The sequence below is a fragment of the Palaemon carinicauda genome, chromosome 37 (assembly GCF_036898095.1).
Source record: "Palaemon carinicauda isolate YSFRI2023 chromosome 37, ASM3689809v2, whole genome shotgun sequence".
Taxonomy (NCBI): Eukaryota; Metazoa; Arthropoda; class Malacostraca; order Decapoda; family Palaemonidae; genus Palaemon; species Palaemon carinicauda.
This window is the reverse complement of record NC_090761.1, coordinates 10,291,044-10,311,464: the sequence shown is the minus strand read 5'-3', so window position 1 is coordinate 10,311,464 and position 20,421 is coordinate 10,291,044. Positions and strand designations below refer to the sequence as shown.

General features: G+C 46.8%; 1 long non-coding RNA gene across 2 annotated transcripts in view; it reads left to right on the top strand.

The window, feature by feature from the left end:
* The first annotated feature begins 472 nt into the window (after positions 1-472).
* LOC137628988 (uncharacterized) overlaps positions 473-20,421 on the top strand; it is a 36,840-nt gene continuing 16,891 nt past the window's right edge. Inside the window, exon 1 of one of the 2 annotated variants that reach the window (XR_011041421.1) lies at positions 473-521. This is a non-coding gene — a long non-coding RNA (uncharacterized lncRNA). The other variant, XR_011041420.1, reaches the window with a different exon arrangement.

Genomic DNA, 20,421 nt, shown 5'->3' with positions numbered 1-20,421 from the left:
TATATAGGAGATTTTACCTTCTGAAACATAATAGAACCGGGATTTTCTGATTATTTGTTTATTTACTGAAATATGGTACTTACAAGTACTTATTAACTGGTAGACAGAAATAGATGTGAAAATTCCGCTAATATAATTACAAAACTGACAAAAATAAATGAAATAAAATTATCTATTATTTGTTATTGCATTGTTTTTGCGTTTTATCTAAATAACATATGTCTTCAATAAGAAAAAAATATAAATAAATGTAATTGCAAATTCTCGTTTCCCTGACGTCGTCTGTAGCAAGGGTAAATTATTCTAATAGAAACTTACAGAAAATACTTAGAATAAATTTGTTTATTATCTATTATTGCAAATCTTATTGAATTTTAACTCGATAGGCGTTTATATTAAAAAAAATGATTGTGAATATGGCTTTTCTTGGCCGTCTTGAGAGTCCTTGAATTGTGTGACGTCACACACCGTGACCTTAGTGAGACTGAGAAGAAAAATATGGCGTCCTGCTTGAAAACTTGGTAAGTTATTCAAATTTATATATAAAACTTATCCATATTTAGAAATGCATTAGCCCGTGATTGCTATTGCTATAAATGAGGTACTCAAATGTATATGATTCGCTATTTAGGCAATTTATTCCTGTTAAACTCAGCCAGTTTGTCTGAATCGTAGGAACCATATTTGATTGTATTTGGCATACGATTACAAACTAATCCATAGGGAACACGTAAGTATAATTTTACCGGGTAAAAAAGTTTATGCTGACCTAAAACCGTCAAAAGAAGGGTTAATGTAAATTTATGAAGCTTATTGTCTAGGATTGTTTGCTATAAGTTCATGGTATATAGTAATTGCGGAACTGGATTTGTCAACATCAAGAACTACGGTACATTTGCTATTTATTTTCTGTGTAAAGGTATAATTAAAATAATGAACTAATGTAGAAATTGGATATTTTGTTTGCTTAAGCTAATGGTGAATGTATGATTTTCATATGTGCTAATACTTCTTGAAGTTACTTGTGTGTGCTGTCATAACTTGACCCATGCTTTTCGTATGTACCTCAATGTACGAGGTACAATAATTTTGCTATCTGAGATCAATGTGTTGTGAGGTTCCCCCTCCCCCCCCCCCCCACGTGACCAGAATTAATCATATTTTTGGAACCTTTGTAGTTTGTTGGGACAGACCAGATGTAAAATTTCCAAAGTTATGACTAATTGATTGAGTGATTTGAGGTTTTCTGGCATCCTGACTGAATCCCATTTTTCAAAAGGGAAGCAAACACAAGAACACCGCTTAACCTAACCTAGGAGCCGTATCCTTACCTCCTTACATCTGTGAGGGAGCTACTGTCCTTTGCAACCCATCTTAGACTACTGTATCCTTAGCTTACCCTAAAACTAAGTCTTAACCCTCTATTTAATTCCCATCTGGCTTTACTACTGGCAAGGTAACGCTAAATCCTATTTTGTAAATCATAAAACTCGTCTCGCTCGTATATGATCAAGATAAACGTTTTACCCATAAAGAAAATTGATTTGACAAGTAATAAGAGAGCATACTCATGTCGCAATAATCTATATTCACCCCACATTTTTATACAATTTCTACATTATTCAATTATCCACGCACATATATGGGAGCCTTTGTATAATGACAAAATAGGCCTCCCGCATGCATAGAAAATGGGAATTTCCTTCTCATTCCACAAGTGTTAGTAAATCAAAGCTGTCGTCTTACAAAACCTGTGTCCTTCGTTCTGCAAAATCTCTTTACAAGAGCACCACCTAGCATGAGATTCCCCACCTAACCTAAGAGCCGTGTTTTTAACTTAACAATCTGGTTGGCCAAGGCACCAACCACCCGTTGAGATACTACCGCTAGAGAGTTGTTGGGTCCTTTTACTGGCCAGACAGTACTACATTGGATCCCTCTCTCTGGTTACGGATCGTTTTATCTTTGTCGACACACAGAATAGTCTGGTTTATTCTTTACACATTCTGCTCTTTCCTCATACACTTGACAACCCAGAAATTACCAGACAATTCTTCTTCTCTTTAGAGCCCTTGGGCTTATAGCATCCGGTTAATGTCTAGGAGAGGGTCGCATGAAGATATCAGTGATATTCAATTTATTTTTACTAGAATGTGTAGGAATGTATGTAAATAGTGGTATACGAGTGAGATAATTTAGTGAAAATCAATAATAGTCGAAATATCGACGATCAAACTCACGCTACTCTTGTCTTCCTCCCAGATTTTTTCCAAGTCTGTTGTTATTGTTGACTGTGTCTTGTTTTTGCTCATGAGCCCTGTAACCACTATAATCCGCAGACAAAGTAGTCCACTATGAAGTCTTACACGTTTGGCCAATCACAGCGCCTATCCACTATGACGTCATACATGTTTGGCCAATCACAGCGCGACAATACAACAGCGCGACAATACATTCTCTTACCCAGGCATTTCATTTCGTTTTTAGACATGGTGGCCATAGCAAGCACGTCATCTCATGTTACACAAGAAGTTGAAAGTCCATCTTCTTGTCCTGACTGTTTCCTAACTTACAATGAATTTGTGTAACTTATTCTGGAAAACTAGTGGATTTGTGCCAGAGACACAATTTAATTTTACAAAATAAAAATTGTCCTGCATGTCAAGGAACCTTCGCAACGGCTTCACGTTTTCCTCAAAGCAGCAGCACATCTTTATCAACCAACAATTTAAGGTAAGCTTCATTAATTTATGGAGTATATTATAATGGTGATAGTATAAGGATGTATACAGCAGTACCATCAGTATAAGGATGTATACAGCAGTACCATCACTTTGGATTTGGTTTGATGGATGTGATAGGTAGTGTCCTTAAGGGGGGGTCGCAGGGGGGCTTCCCGGTAGGGGTACAGGGCCTCTAGGCTAGGTTAGGTGGGTGTATTAGGTTCGGTGGTGCCCTGAAAATCACTGTGGCCTTAAGGGGGGGTTGCAGGGGGGCAGAGGGCCCCCCCCCCGGTAGGCCTAGGTAGGGGTACAGGCCTCCCAGGGTAGGTTATTTGGTTGTATTAGGTTCGGTAGTGCCCCGAAAAATCACTTTTCTCCTCCTCCCCCCACCCAAAAACCCCGCTTCCCACTGGGGTCCCCCATAATTGTAGTAGTAGGTTTATGCTTACATTTTGTGTGTAAGAGTTAAGTCTTAGTTTCTTTTTTATTCATTTCCTCATGTTTCTATGCAATGTGCAACAATAATCTGGTTATTTTTTGCCGTTTTTCGTCGTTAATACTTGAAAAACGGGTGCGGCCTTCTCCTAGACATTTACCTACCTAGTATCCTGCTTTTCCAATTTGGGTTGTAGCTTAGCAAATAATAATGATAATAACGCCCACCTTTGACTGCCGTATTCTGACCTTACCCTGTGTTTGCTTCCCAACCCACTTCACTCCTGGCAATGTAGCACATTCATATTTTGTAAAGTAAATCATTGTTCCGTGACTGGAATACAATCCTGCTCATTTTATTTAGGGGTATTACTTAAGGCTTAGCTGAAAGATGGACCCATTAAAATTTAGCGAGGGTTAACTACCCATTCTGCTAGTTAGCGGGGATGGGGGTTAGCTTGCTACTACTCTCACTCACACACCTGTGATTTAGCGCACTTTGCTTTTCGCTCAGATGGTGAACGGCCGTTGCTGCTCGTCATTCGCTCTTAAGTTGGACTGTCATTAATTGCTTTTGTTTTTGAGCTTTCTCTATTAGTGTTTGTGTGTGTTGACTTCTGTGACCATACGTACCTGCCCTGGACTTGAAGGCCGGCCTTGCGGACCTTTCGTGTCAGCCGTAGACACGGATCGCTACGCCCTTTGTCCCGCCTGCAGAGGTCAACGGTGTGATATCAGTAACAAGTGTAGTGAATGTCGGTAGTGGTCTGCCTCCCAGTGGGAAAGGTTTGGGCGCCGGCGAAAGAAGAAGTCAGAGCGGGATATTTCTCTTTCGAAGGTTTCTTCGAAAGGGAAAATACCCAAGACTTCTTCCTCTTCCCGACCTTCCTCCGAAGCTCCTCTGTGTTCGTTCTCTTCCAAGAGACCGTCATGTAGTAGTGTAGACCCTTTAATTTATGGCCAACCCCAGTCCTTGAGAGATGGTGTTGCTTCCCCTAGCCAAGCTGCCCCACCTCTCCCCCTGGGTGAGTCCTTGTCTCTGTCTCCCTTGTTACAAGTGTGGTCATTCTTTAGGCTTTCAGGTCTGCCCTCCAAGGACTTTTTGCTGTAATTCATCATTCGCGGTGTTAGTGTGCAGCCTTCGTCGACTTTGGAATTAGATCCTCTGTCCTGCGTCAACATTGTGGTGTCTGAGGCATCTTCTGTGGCCGCTGTCGACGTCCCTGCACCTTCAGACTCTCCAGCTGTTGCTGCCGACTGTGTTTCCCCCGTTCCTGATCATTCTTCGGGAGGGAAACTAAGTCCTTCTTCTGTCTCCTGCGAGTGTTTCTCCTTGGAGGAGGAGTTCACTCATAGAGACTCCTCTGCTGAGGGCTGCTGCTCCTAATGGTCAGCTTGCTGATCCCCTGGACCCCAAAGGCCGTCTTCATTCCCACAGAGCTCACCCTCCGCTTTGCCGTAGAGGTTGTCCTTCACCATTGTTGAAAAGGCACCTCTTCGGCTCTTCAGCCTCATCTTCGCAGCCATCCCCCATAGAAGAGCCTCTGCTTCAGTCATCTTCCAGCCCTAGACCTTCTCCTGACGGTGCTGCAGCTAGTCTGTGGACTTCGGCCCTGAACTCTTCTGGGGATTGTTTGCGATCCCTGTCGGAGGATGCTCACCCTTCCAAAGGGCACATCCCTGTTCCAGACCATCCTTTACGCCGACCTGCTGACCTGCCTTCTCCGTTCTTGTCTCCTGTTCTTTGTCTGCCTGGGTAATTGTTTACAACAACACGCTCTCTATTTACTCCAAAATAATGCAATCCTGCAGTTCTCATCTTTTTGCACATTAATTAGGTGGTTATGTAAATTCTGGTAAAGCAATAATTAGCAAGATATGTTGAGGAAGGGGGAAGGGGTTATAAAAAGAAAATAGCTCTGTTTCCTCACCAAACTACTTGGAACTGACATGTCAACACAGTCAACCAAACAGAATTTGTGATGCCAGTGTACATAAACATAAGTTCGTGATGCCAGCGTACATTTGATGTACTGTATACTATATTCAAAATATACTTAATCAAAAATTGAGTGATTACTCAAAAGTGTCACTATTTGTAAATTGCATATTTTATGAACACTTTTTGAGTAAATTAATCCATTTTTAACTAGGTATATTTTGAATGTACGCTGGCATCACGAACTTCTGTTTATGTACGCTGGCATCACGAATTCTGTTTGTTTGACTGTGTTGACATGTCAGTTCCAAGTCGCTTAGTGAGGAAACCGAGCTATTTTCTTTTTATAACCCCTTCCCCCTTCCTCAACATATCTTGCTAATTATTGCTTTCCAAAAATTTAAATACTGTAACCACTTAATTACTGTGCAAGAAGATGAGAACTGCAGGATTGCATTATTTTGGAGTAAATGGAGAGCCTGGTGTTGTAAACAATTACCGTCTGCCTGCTCGTGTTGCACCTCTGAAGCGTTCGGCTGCGTGCCAACACACTCCAGGACGCCAGCGCCCTTCAGTGCTCCAGCGACGTCAATAACCTTCGATGTCAGGATGCCAGAGAACTTCAAATCAATCAATCAATCAATCAGTGCTCCAGCGCTCACCAGCATCACATCAGGGCCATCCAGCACTTCAACGCTTCCCAGAATGTCATCGCTCTCCAGCGCTACAGCACTCTCCGGTTCATCACCGTTTGCCTGCTCTTCAACGCCTTACAATGCCCTAGCGATCTTTCGATTGTCGGCCCTCTCCAGCGCGTTCTCACCATTCCAGAGACCAGTGGTTGCCACCTCGCCAGCACAACTCCGCTCTCCTACGCCTCAGCGCTCTCAGGCGCAGCTACGTTCTCTGGCTCAGCAATGTCTCCTGCGCGGGAGCGCTCTCCTGCACTTCAGCCCTTTCCAGCTCGCCCGCACTCACCTGCGCAGCCGCGTTTAACTGCGCGCCATCACTCTTCTGCGTGCAAGCGCTCTCCGGTGCATCAGAGTTCACCTACTCTTCAATGCCTTCCAGTACCCAGCGATCTCCCGATTGCCGGTTTCTCCAGTGCGTTCTCGCCATTCCAGAGACCAGCGTTTGCCAGCTCGCCATGGCTCGGCATCACACTTCTGCGTGCCAGCGCAACAGCACTCCCCTGCACGCATGTGCTCTCCTACGCGACAGAGTTCAGGCGCAGCTATGTTCTCTGGCTGGACACCGCACTCCTCTGCGTCAGTGCTATCCAACTCGGAAGCCCTCTCATGCACTTCAGCACTCGTTAGCGCTCTCCTGCGCAGGACTTTACTGCACGCCATTACTCTCCTGCTTGCCAGCGCAACAGCATTCTCCCATGCGACAGTGCTCTCAGACACAGCTACGTTCTCCGGCTTGCCTGGGCACCCACGTTTAACTGTGCACCAGCGCTCTCCTGTGCTGTGTCTTACTGCACTTCATCACTCCTACGAGCAAGCGCGCTCCAATGCTTCATTGCTCTGCGGTGCATTTTTGTTCACCTGCTCTTCAATGCCTTCCACTTCCAGTACCCCAGCGATCTCCTGATCGCCTTCGCTCTCCAGCGTGTTCTCGCCATTCCAGAGACCAGCGTTTGTCAGCTCGTCAGCAGCGCTCTCCACTCGTCAGTGCTCGTAGGCACAGCTATGTTCTCTGGCTCACCAACGCTCTCCAACTCGCAAGCGCTCTCCTGCGCACCAGCACTCTCCAGCTCATCAGCGCTCACCTGCGCACCAGCACTCTCCAGCTCCTCGGCACTCGCGTGTGCAGGGCCTTACTGCGCGCCATCACACTCGCGCGCAAGCACTCTCCAGCGCTTCAGTGATCTCCGGTGCATCAGCGTTCGCCTACTCTTCAACTCCTTCCTATCCCCCAGCCACCTCCTGATCGCTGGGGCTCTACAGTGCGTTCTCGCCATTCCAGAGACCAGCGTTTGCCAGCTCGACATCGCACCTCTACTCGCCAGCGCAACAGCACTCCTTTGCGCAGCTGCGCTCTCCTACGCGTCAGCGCTCTCAGGCGCATCTACGTTCTCTGGCTTGTTAACGCACTCTAACTCTCAAGCCCTCTCCTATGCACCAGCGCTTTCCTGTGTTTCAGCACTCGTCAGCCCTCTTCGGCTTGCCAGCGCTATCCTGCGCCGTTACTCTCCTGCGTGCCAGCGCAACACCGTTTTCTTACGTGTCGGTGCTCTCAGGCGCAGCTACGTTTTACGGCTCACCAACGCTCCCCAACTAGCAAGTGCTCTCCTACGCCCCAGTGCTCCCCAATTCATCAGAACCAGCGGTCTCCTGCGTTGTGCCTTACAGCGAGTCATCATCCTCAAGCACGCAAGCGCTTTCCTGATCTCCAGCGCTTCAGTTCTCTCCATTCCAGAAACCAGATTTTTAAACATCTGACTTACCTGGTAGTTTTATATATATATAGCTTAGTCCCTGACGTCACGGCAGAAATTTCAAAACTCGCGGCAATCGCCGATTGGGTAGCCAGGTGTACCACCAGTGCGCCCTCTACCCAGGTACCTGGAACTATTCCAGTCATTCCTCAGATCTTCCCTGCCGCCTCACCAGTGACATCGTTGGAATTTCGCTCGCTTTGGCCTGTATTTTTTGCAGTTAATTTGGTGAAGTACACGTTAGCCTTGGCTTTCGCTCATTTGGTTTTGTTTTATTTTGACAGAGTGAGTGGTTGGAATATGATCGCTATGTTCGTAAGCTTGGAAATGGATAGGATCAGGAGTTTTTCCCCCTACTGTGAAAACTAACGAACCAACTCTTTAAAGACATGATGGTGGAAAGAAATCATTCCGCCAGCACTATGACGTCACAAATCATGTGACGTAAACTACGAAGAATGACTTGCAAAATTCATTTCTTTTTCTTGCAAGGAATGAAAAGAAAATACTAACTTACAAAGCAAAGTATTTAATTTTTATAATGTAAAAGGAATATATTATTTTTAAGAAAATATTTGTCCTATTAGTATACTTTCTTTAGATAATCATCGATCTATTTTCAGAGATTAAATAAAACTAGCGTGCAGTTAAATTTACACTACGTAGTACTCATGACGATCGATACAGTCCCACAAATGACTTTGTATCGTTATTTATTTTTTCGATATTGGGAATACTAATATTAATCGTATAGCCTATTGCATTCTCATTCAAGCCCTTGGCGAAAGAGTAGAATCTCTCACAGCGGGCAGGTCTAAATTATGGTCTGATGTGAAAGTTAAAAAGTGCAAATTTCAGTGCTAAAATCAGTGCAGTGGAGGGTGCGGCTGCTCGGACCTGTCGTTCTCCTAGCTCCCCAACTACTGGGAGAAGGAATGTCGACAGGCGAAGGGAGTCAAGAGGCGTTAACCCCGAGCAGTCGTCCCCTCGAGCGTACCTGTTGACGCTTCCCAGAACGCTCGCCCTCGCCATGGGAAAGGCAAGGTAAAAGTGTTATCTTCGCTGTCGGATGACGCAGCTCACAGACGAGGCTGGCGTCTTACGTATTTCCCTTCCTGCTATACAGGAAGAGAGTTGCTCGTCATGACACCGAGCGTTTAGATTTTAAACGCCGAGCGTCGGAAAGGACGCCGAACGTCAAGGAGTTGGACTACATCACGCCAAGCGTCGAGTAGTTGGAAGTCATGACACGTAACGCCGAGCGTCAGAGCATTGCACGTCAAGCTACTAACGCTGCTGTAAGAGTTAGACGCGATGTTTTGACACTGAGCGTAGAGTAGAGGAACGGCTTACCAAGCGTCGGGAACACATGACGCCGATCGGGACGCTGAGCTTAAGAGCCTCTGAAGTCATGAAACCGAGCGTCGAGATCGCGAACATCATAGTTCCGAGAGTCTAGATCGCGAACGTCATAGTTCAGAGCGTCAATCGTTGGAACAACGTGACGCCAGGCGTCATGGTATCGCCGAGCGTAAGAGCCTCGGAAGTCATGAAACAGAGCGTAGAGATCGCGAACATCATAGTTCCGAGCGTCAAGATCGCTAACGTCATAGTTTCGAGCGTCAAGCGTTGAAACAACGTGACGCCAGGTGTCATGAAATCGGACTCCTTGATGCCAGAAGTCAGGATATTAAGGTGTTGACTCCTAGGAAACGATGTCTCTACTTCGATTAGAAACCTGTTGGAAGAAGGGATCGACGGTCACCTTTCCCCTAGTGATCATTTAGAGGAAATCTCGGAAGATGATGATCCTAAGACCCTTCATCCTTCGATGGATTTAAAGTAACTTATGAGAGTTTTTACTGAAGTTTCCTAATTATTTTGTTCCTGCTTCTCCTCGTTCCCCACCTTCAAAGTTTACGCTAGGGAGGGCGTTGAAGGAGTCTCTGTTCACATAGATGGTGTTGTCTCGCTCATCTAAGAGAGCCTTGAGAATGATGGGGGACTGGATGCAATCCAAGAAGGACCAGGGAAAGACTGTTTTCCCTTTTTTCCCCCCCGGCCAAATTGGCTTCCAGAGCTAGCGTTTGGTACGAGACTGGAGAAGTTCTCAGCTTGGGAGTTCCTGCCTCTGCCCAGGGAGATTTTTCGAGTCTGGTGGACGCCCCTCGTTGGACAACCATGAGAAGAACCAAAGTACTCTGGTCAACGTCAGAGCTTGATCATCTTCTCAAAGGCGTCTTCAGAGCTTTCGAGGTGTTCATTTTTATGAATAGAACTTACCTGGCAGTTATATATACATAGCTAATAATCTCTCTTTTGGCAGAATTTTTCTAAACGTGGCAACCGCCTGGTGGTGGTTGGGTGGTAACACCCGTTAAAGGGTGGTAGGAGGAATCATTCCCGTTTTCTGTTCTTCAGTTCATCTCTGCCGGCCGGATCGACAACACGTTGGTCCGTCATTAAGAGTTTTTCTTCGCTTTCCTTGCTCGGTGTACCAGTCTGCTTTTTGGTGAAGTACTCTGATTTGGGGTTTTGGCGATCGTGTTTTTTGTTATCTCTTAGCTTTTTTGCTGTTTTCATTATGAGTGAAAAAAGTCATTACTGTGTCTATGCGAATGAGGAATGTAAGGTGAGACTACCGAAAATGGCGGTAGACTCTCACACCGAGTGTTTGAATTGTAGGGGTTTTGTTTGTGCCCTTAATAATAGGTGCGGGGAATGTAAAGTTTTGGATGAGAAGGATTGGTTGATTATGAAGCGCTATGTGCGTAAACTAGAGCTTGATAGAGTTAGGAGAGCTTCTAGGTCTAAGTCTAAGTCTGTTAGTGGTAAGGAAGACGAACTTAGTGTAGATTTATCTTTTGAACCTATAATTGATTCCTCTTTGGAAGTTGATCCTTCCCTTGAGTTAGTAACTCCTGCACCTCCTACAGGATCCGTATCTGCGGATGACCCTCGGTACGCTAGCCTGGCTGCCGAGTTGAAGGCCATTAAAGAACAACTGGAGGCCTTTAAAGGTAAGGATAGTGAAAGTGCTTGTGTTAGTGCAGTGGAGGTGGCAACTGACCGAACCTGTCATTACCCTAGGCCTAGACCTCTACCAAGCTCCCAGGACCAAGGGAGAAGGTACGTCGACAACCGAAAGGGGGTGAGAGGTACGTACCCTCGGTCAGCCTTCGCCTCAGACAGTCCTGTTGTCGATTCCCAGGCTGCTCTTGACCGTCGGAGGATGATTTCGACTCCGTGCCTGTGAAAAGGGCGAAGCCTAAGCCTACTGCCGAAGATCATCCCCCTCCTACGAGTGTTATTTGTCAGCCCTCCCCTTCGGGGCCGCAAGACCCAGCTGATGTTGCTAAATCCTTTATGTCTGTCATGCAGGAACAACTTTTTACGTTAGTGCAAGCATTTAGCCGCCCTCACGCCCAGTCTGATAGACGTAAAGATGACTCGTTACCTATTAAGAAGTCTGCTTCTAAGAGAGAACGGAGTTCTTCTCTAAAGAAAACTTCTCCCTCTCTACGCCAGGATGAGGAGAGTGTGTTGCAAGGCGATACTTCTTCCCGATACCAGGACGATACGGTTTCTCGTTCTCGATACCGAGACGATTCTTTATCGAACGATGCTGCTTCTCGTTCTCGATGCCAGGACGATACTGCCTCCCGTTTACGATACCAGCACGACACCTCCTCTCGTTCGTTTCGCCACGACGATACCTCCTCTCGTTCACTACGCCAGGACGATACCTCCTCTCGTTCACGACGCCACGACGATACCGACCCTAGTTCTCGACGCCATGACGTTACCGCCTCTCGTTCACGACGCCATGACGATACCGCCTCTCGTTCTCGACGCCAGGACGATACCGCCTCTCGCTCTCGACGCCAGGACGATACCGCCTCTCGCTCTTGACACCAGAACGACTCTGCCTCTCGTTCTCGGTGCCAGGGCGATACCAGCCTGCCTCTTCGGGACGATACTGCCTCTCGTTCCAAGGATTCTTCTAGCGCTGGACTCCAGGATGCAACCCGTCTTTTGCAGGACGATTCCTTTGATTTGCCCTTGTCGGGTTCTAAGGAACCTTCTTCTCGTTCGAAGGATATTGCAGATGTGGATCAGGACCTCGAGCAGGTTTCTGATGACGATGATAATCCTGCCGACGCTGCGGGAGATTACAAAGTTCTCTCGCTCCCTTCTTGAACTTTTTGGAGAGGAATTCCAACCTGCTGCCCCTCAATCTCCTCAATCCCAATTTAACAGAAAGAAGGCCAAGAAACAGTCAGCCTTCATCAAGATGAAACTGTCGATTTCCGCAAAGAAGGCTCTTAGGCTACAAAGATTGATGACTGAATGAAGGAGCGGAGACAAGCAGTTAAGACCTCCTCCTCGTTTCCACCAGCTCGTCTTGCTTCAAAAGCGGGTATGTGGTATGCAACTGGGGAACCTTTGGGTCTGGGAGTGCCCTCCTCCTCCAAGGGTGACTTCTCTGGCTTAGTGGACTCTGCTAGATGGCATGCTCTCAACTCAGCCAAGGTCATGTGGTCGATGTCGGAGCTGGATTATCTCGTCAAAGGTATTTTTAGAGCCTTCGAGGTTTTTAGTTTTCTAGACTGGTCGCTTGGGACTCTGGCAAGGAAAACTGACCAGATGGAAGGATCTAGGGACCTTACTAGTATTATGTCCTGTATGAACAAGGCCCTCAGAGATGGGGCGAATGAGTTGGCTGCGCTGTTCTTGGCTGGGATCCTAAAGAAGAGAGCCCTGCTTTGCTCTTTTGCTTCAAGGTCTGTTACCACTGCTCAAAAGTCTGAGCTTCTTTACGCCCCCCTGTCTCAACATCTTTTTCCCGAGTCCCTGGTTAATGACATTACGCTTTCTCTGGCCCAAAAAGCCACCCGAGACCTTTTATCTCGTTCTGCTCGTAAGCCCTTGGCAGCCACTCCTTCTTCTTTGAAACGGGAGGAAAGGAGATTCCAGCAGCCCTTTCGGGGCAGGACTACTTCTTCAAGACCAGATTTTAGAGGAAGAAGGCAGGAATCAGAACCAAGATCTACCAGGGGTTCTTTCAGACCTCGCTCCAGAAAATGAAGTTTGTCTCCTCCAGACAGTAGGCGCAAGACTGTCAGGTTTTTGGCAGTCTTGGAAGAGGAGAGGGGCGGACACCTGGTCCCTCTGTCATCAAGGAAGGATACAAGATCCCCTTTCTGAAAAAACCTCCTCTCGCAGATGCTCCGCTGGCCTTAGTAGCCCGGTACTCTGATCTGGGGAACCAGAAGGCCTTAATAGACCTTGTCGACCAAATGCTAGACAAGGGAGCGATAGAACCGGTTCTGGATCTATCCTCCCCAGGCTTTTACAATCGCCTGTTTCTGGTCCCCAAGAACTCGGGCGGATGGAGACCCGTCCTGGATGTCGGCTCTCTCAACGTCTTTGTGGAGAAGACAAAGTTCTCCATGGAGACGACTCAGTCGGTGCTGGCATCAGTACGTCCAGGGGACTGGATGGTGTCCCTCGACGTGCAGGACGCGTATTTCCATGTCCCCATTCATCCGACTTCAAGGAAGTACCTGAGATTTGTAATGCAGGGCAAGTGCTTCCAATTCAGAGCTCTTTGCTTCGGTCTCAGCACAGCTCCTCAAGTCTTCACCAGGATAATGGCGAATATGTCAGGCTGGCTGCATCAGGAGGGGATAAGGATATCCTTCTATCTGGACGATTGGCTGATTCGTTCACGATCGAGGGAGAAATGTCTGGAGGATTTACGGAAGACTTTTATGATGGCTCAAGATCTAGGCCTGGTCATCAACAGGGAGAAGTCTCAGATCAGGCCAAATCAGACTATTCTCTATTTAGGGATAGTTCTGAATTCAGTTCTTTTTCGGGCTTCTCCCTCTCAGGAAAGACAGACCAAGTGTCTCGTAAAAGTCAGAACTTTCCTGGACAAGAAGAGGTGCTCAGCAAAGGAGTGGATGAGTTTGCTGGGGACTCTATCCTCCCTCGAACAGTTTGTCTCTCTGGGGAGACTCCACCTAAGGCCTCTTCAGCATTTTCTTTCGTAGACGTGGAACAGAAAGACACAGGAAGACTCCTTTTCCTTCCCCATTCCAACAGAAGTCAAGAATCTTCTGAAGTGGTGGCTGGACCCAACCTTGTTAGGGGAAGGGATCTCCTTACACAAGAAGAACCCAGACCTAGTGTTGTTTTCAGACGCATCAGAGTCAGGTTGGGGGGCAACACTAGGAAGCAAGGAGGTCTCAGGCTATTGGGAAGGGATTCAGCTGGGATGGCACATCAACAAGAAGGAGCTGATGGCCATTTTTCTGGGGCTAAAGGCCTTCAAAGACTTGGTGTCTGGGAAGATTGTGGAGGTCAACTCAGACAACACCACAGCTCTTGCTTACATCAGGAAGCAAGGAGGGACTCACTCTCTGTCTCTGTTCGAGACAGCAAGAGATCTCCTTCTTTGGGCGAAGGAGAACGGTAAGCCTGCTGACGAGGTTTGTTCAGGGACAGAAGAATGTGAGGGCGGACATGCTCAGCAGGAAAGGGCAGGTCCTTCCCACAGAATGGACCCTCGACCAACAGGTCTGTCAGAGTCTTTGGAGGCTGTGGGGGAGACCCCTCATCGATCTTTTTGCCTCCAACTTATCCAAGAGGATCCCCATCTATTGCTCCCTAGTTCCGGACAAGGAGGCAATAGCAGTAGACGCCTTTTTGATGGATTGGATGGGGATGGACACTTATGCTTTTCCCCCGTTCAAGATCATCAATCTGGTAGTCAGGAAGTTCGCTCTCCTCGATTCGGGACGAATGATCCTGATAGCTCCGTTCTGGCCGATGAGGGAATGGTTCACGGAGGTGGTGGACTTGTTGATGGACTTTCCAAGAAGCCTCCCTGCAAGTCCAAATCTGCTCAGACAACCCCACTTCGAGAGATATCATCAAAACCCCCTCGCTCTCAATCTGACTGCCTTCAGACTATCGAGAAGCTCGTCAGATCGAGAGGATTTTCAGCGCAAGCTGCGAAAGCTATCGCCAGAGCGAGGAGGGTCTCTTCACATAGGGTCTACTAGTCCAAGTGGGAGACTTTTAGAGCTTGGTGTAGGAAGCACAAGATTTCCTCATCCACTACCTCTGTGAGCCAGATTGCGGATTTCTTGTTGTACCTCAGGCAGGACGCTAAGCTGGCTGTGTCCACTATCAAGGGGTACAAAAGTATGCTCTCTTCTGTCTGTCGGCATAGAGGCTTGGACTTGTCTCGCCATAAAGACTTACATGACCTCTTGAAGTCTTTTGAGACAACCAAGCAGGCCCAGTTAAAGCCCCCTTCTTGGAACCTTGATGTGGTTCTTAAATTTCTGTGCACCAAGAGATTTGAGCCCATCTCACAGGCTCCCCTTAGGGAGGTTACCAAGAAAACCCTCTTTCTTTTGGCCTTAGCAACAGCTAAAAGAGTCGGTGAAGTCCATGCAATTGAAAAACAGGTAGGCTTCAATCTGAATGGGGCAGTTTGTGCCTTGAGATTAGACTTTCTCGCTAAGAACGAGAACCCTTCTAAGCCCTGGCCAAGGACCTTTGAGGTTCCTAACTTGACCAACCTAGTGGGTCAAGAGCAAGAGAGGCTCCTCTGTCCAGTACGAGCCCTCAAGACCTACTTGTCTCGCACGAAAAATGTGAGAGGCTCTTCTAGCTCCCTGTGGTGTTCTGTGAAAGATCCTCAGAAGCCCCTTTCCAAGAACGCTTTGTCTTTTTTCCTGAGGGAAGTTATAAGAGAAGCGCATCTCTTTGTGAGGAGGAACACTTCGGACTTTTAAAAGTGCAAGCTCACGAAGTGAGAGCCATTGCGACCTCGCTTGCTTACCGCAAGAACATGTCGCTCCGTCAAATTATGGATGCGACATTCTGGAGGAGCAACTCTGTGTTCGCCTCTCATTACCTCAGAGAGGTGAGAGTGGATTATGAGAAATGCTATACCTTGGGCCCATACGTAGCTATGGCTTCTGTATTAGGCAAAGGAGTCACTACCTCCCCTCAACCTTAGTTTTGTATACTTGTGCGTAGGTTGGTGTTTTTTTATTGGTTGTCTGAGGACTTCGACTTGTGTACAGTCACCTCAGTCTAGTTAGATAATTTTTATCTACTCTGCAAAAGTTAGGTGGTTGGTTTGGTAAGGTTGCAGTTTTTATTTTGGGCAATAGGTAGTCCTGAAGTCTAGTCAGATTGTTGGTCTCACCCCGTTGACAGACTCGATTGAGTGTTTTCAGCACTGCAGGTCACATCCTGGCTGACACTCCTAAGGGAAAGCGACTCAAGAGGCAGGAACCTTTGAAGTCAGCTACCTTAGCAGGTAAGGAATCAAGGTGTTTATTTATCCTACAGCTTTTTTGGTTGTTTCCCCAACGATGTTTACTGTCTATCACCCTCCTCCAAGTGTGTTAATCAGCTATGTATATATAACTGCCAGGTAAGTTCTATTCATAAAAATGGAGTTTTTATGATAAAACAAAGTTTTATGAATACTTACCTGGCAGTTATATATACACATTCGAAGGCCCACCCACCTCCCCTCAGGAGACAGGTCGGGCATAGATGAACTGAAGAACAGAAAACGGGAATGATTCCTCCTACCACCCTTTAACGAGTGTTACCACCCAACCACCACAAGGCGGTTGCCACGTTTAGAAAAATTCTGCCGAAATAGAGATTATTAGCTATGTATATTTAACTGCCAGGTAAGTATTCATAAAACTTTGTTTTATCATAAAAACTCCATTTTCCTTGACTGGACTCTGAGAGCCTTGGGAAAAAAGGTTTATGCGTTGAAGGATATGGACACTGAAAGCCTCATCCACATTGTCTTGCATGGACAAAGCCTTAAGAGACAGATCCAATGAGTTGACGGCCCCCTTTTTTCGGCGGGTGTTCTTAAGAAGAGAGCCCAGATGTGCTCTTTTTTTGTCCAATGGGGTTACACCCATACAAAAGTTGGAATTGCTGTACACACCTCTTTCTTCCTCCCTTTTTCCTCAAGAGTTGGTCAGAGAGGTCTCTTCTGCTTTAGCCCAAAAGGCCACACAGGATTTGGTGTCTAAAACGGCAAGGAAGGTTCTGCCTACTTCCTTCTCAAGCCGCAAACCTAAGGAAGAAGCTCCATTCCATCAGTTTTCGCAGCCCTTTCGAGCGTAAACTTTCAGCAGGGGTAGTACCAGACCCGAGGGAAGGAGAGTAAAGAGAAGAGGATTGAAACCAGGGCGAAGCAGAGTACTGACTGCATTCGCCTTCAGACAGCAGTAGAAGCCAGACTAAACGACTTCTGGCGAGCTTGGGAGAGGAGAGGAGCAGACCTTTGGCCGTACAGTTACTAAAGGAGGGATACAAAATCCCTTTCATAGGGAAACCTCCTTTAGTAGTAACTCCGATAGATCTCTCTGCCAAATACAGAGAGGAGTCAAAGATACAGGCTAAGCAACATAAAATGTCTCTCTTATTGGAGAAGGAGGCAATAGAGAGGGTGCGAGATTTGCGGTCACCAGGTTTTTACAACCGCTTATTCCTGGTTCCCAAGAACTAGGGGGGATGGAGACCAGTCCTGGATGTAAGTGCTCTCAACGCCTTCGTTCAGAAGACAAAGTTCTCCATGGAGACATAGAAATCAGTCCTAGCAGCAGTAAGAAAGGACGACTGGATGGTCTCTTTACACCTCCAGGATGCTTACTTCCACATCCCCATCCATCCGAACTTCAAGCAATACCTGAGGTTCGTGTACAAAGAGGAAGTTTTCCAGTTTCGGGCTCTTTGTTTCGGCCTAAGCACCGCCCCTCAAATAGAGGGTGTGTCTGATCGGACCTGTTGTTCTCCTAGCCATAGACCTCTTCCAAGCTCCCCAACCCCTGGGAGAAGGAATGTCGAACGGCGAAAGGAAAAGAGAGGCTTTAGAGCCCGAGCAGTTGTCCCCTCGAGTGTACCTGTTGACGCTTCACAGGACGCTCGCCCTTGCCATAGGAAAGGCGAGGTGAAAATGTTTTCGTCCTCATCGGATGACGCAGCGTCCAGACAGGGCTGGCGTCTCACATCCAGACCTCTGAAGAGGAAGATTGCCTCTGTCGAACAGCGTCGTGTCATGACGCCTCAGGCTCCAGGTTGCAGCTATTGGAGCAGTCCGGAGCGTTTGCCTACTCAAAGCTCTTTCTTACAATTGCTGCCTGAAGGATCTGCAGATGACGTTGTGGTTATCAGAAGAACTGGGTCTTCTGATAAACAGAGACAAGTCTCAACTGACACCATCCCAAGAGATCCTTTATTTGGGGATGGATACTCGGAGTCAAGTTTTTCGGGCTGTTCCGTCTGCCTCAAGGACGGAGCAAGCCCTGTTGAAGTTTCATTGCTTTCTAGAGAAATGGAAGTGTTCTGTGAGAGAGTGGGTGAGTCTGCTGGGAACCCTCTCCTCGTTGGAGCAGTTTGTCACCCTGGGAAGACTGAATCTTCGCCCTCTTCGGTTCCACCTCAGTCGACATTGGAACAAGGGAAAGGAACTGAAGACAAAATGTATCCCCATTACAGAATCCGTAAAAAGTTGCCTTCAGTGGTGGAACAACCCAATGAAACTTCAAGAAGGTCTCTTCCTGGAACAGAGGAACCCAGACCTTGTGTTGTGTTCCAGCGCCTCGGACTCGGGGTGGGGAGCAACATTACAGCGTTGGCCTACTTAGCCATGGCCTACTTAGCCATGGCCTACTTAGCTAAACAAGGCGGAACTCACTTGAGGTCCCTTTACGAGACTGCGAGAGAACTTCTTTACTGTGCAAAAGAGAAGAATGTAACCCTTCTAACAAGGTTTATTCAAGGGGCAAGGAACGTGAGGGCAGACAGTCTCAGCAGGAGAGGTCAAGTTTTGTCCAAAGAATGGACACTTCACCAGGTGGTCTGCAAGAACCTGTGGCGGATTTGGGGTCGTCCTTGTATAGACCTGTTCGCAACCTTGAAGACGAAAAGATTGGAGACATACTGCTCCCCACTGCAAGATCTCGAAGCAGTCCACATCGACGCTTTCCTATTAGACTGGTCCCACCTGAACGTGTACGCATTCCCTCCGTTCAAGATTGTGCACAAAGTAATGCAATAATTCGTGTCACACGAGGGAACCAGATTGACTCTAGTGGCCCCCTTTTGGCCCACGAGAGTGGTTCACAGAGGTACTAGAATGGATGGTGGACACCCTGAGAAGCCTCCCATAGATCTACTCAAACAACCCCACTTGGAAAGGTACCATCAAAACCTCCAAGCTCTACATCTAACTGCCTTCAGATTATCGAAAAACTCAAAAGAGCTAGAGATTTTTTTGAAGGAGGCAGCTAGGGCGATTGCAAGAGCAAGGTCGTCTTCTACCATCAAGGTTTACCAATCCAAGTGGGAGGTTTTTGAGAATGGTGCAGTCAACTCTGTTTCCTCTTCCAGTACCTCTATGACTCAGATTGCTGACTTCCTGTTATACCTTAGAAGCAAACGTAGGTTTTTTCAACTTCAACCATTAAGTGATACAGGAGCATGTTAGCGGCCGTCTTCAGGCATAGGAATTTGGACCTTTCTGATAAAGACCTCCAGGATCTTCTCAAATCCTTTGAAATAACTAAGGAACGACATCAGGAATCGCCAGCTTGGAATCTGGATATAGTCCTGAAGTTCCTAAGGAGTGAAAGGTTTGAACCCTTGCACTCAGCTTTGTTTAAGGACCTCACCATGAAGACACTCTTTTTGGTCAGTCTAGCTACAGCTAAAAGGGTCAGTGAGATTCATGCCTTTAACAAGAATGTAATCTGCTCCTTACAGCTAGGCTTTCTTGTTAAAAACAAACGCCCTTTTCAACCCTATCCCAAGGTTTTTGAGATTCCGAACCTTACGGAGGTGGTTGGGGAGGAATTGGAGAAGGTCTTGTGTCCAGTAAGAGCCCTGAAGTTCTACCTGGAAAGAACGAAAGAGTTACGGGTCAAGTCAGAAGCACTTTGGTGCTCGGTCAAGAAGCCTTTGTTACAAATGTCGAAGAATGCACTATCCTTCTTCGTCAGGCTCTTAATAAGGGAGGCTCATTCACATTGTAGTGAGGCAGACCTCAAGCTTTTGAAGGTCAAGACACATGAAGTTAGAGCTGTGGCAACTTCTGTAGCCTTCAAGCAGAATAGGTCTTTACAAGACATTATGGACACAACCTTCTGGAGGAGTAAATCTGTGTTCGCCTCACACTATTTGAAACATGTCCAGACTCTTTATGAGGACTGCTACACTCTGGGACCATTCGTAGCAATGAGTCCAGTAGTGGGGGAAGGATCTACCACTACATTCCCGTAACCTAATACCCTTTTCTTCTCTTGGAACTATTGTATTTTTATGGTTCGTGGAGATTGGACGACAGTCATCCACAATCATTGATTTTAGTTAGGTGGTCAGTTAGTTCCTTGAGAGCGCCCGGAACAAGGGTATTGGAGGAGATCCTGTCACATAGAGGTTTTTAGATCGGTTTGACAGCTCCTAGAGGTCTTCAGCCCCCTGGGTGGATCGCTGGATCTTGTAAGGAAAGCTAACATAATGAGCCAGGAATTCTTTGAAGTCGGCTTCCTCATCAGGTACAAACCTTTAAGCTTGGTTATTAACTATTAACCCTTTTACCCCCAAAGGATTTACTGGTACCTTTCACAAAACCCATCCCTTTACCCCCATGGATGTACCGGTATGTCCTTGCAAAAAACTGCTATTTATATTTTTTTTTGCATGTTTTTGATAATTTTTTTCAGAAACTTCAGGCATTTTCCAAGAGAATGAGACCAACTTGACCTCTCTATGACGAAAGTTAAGGCTGTTAGAGCAATTCAAAAAACTTATATTGCAAA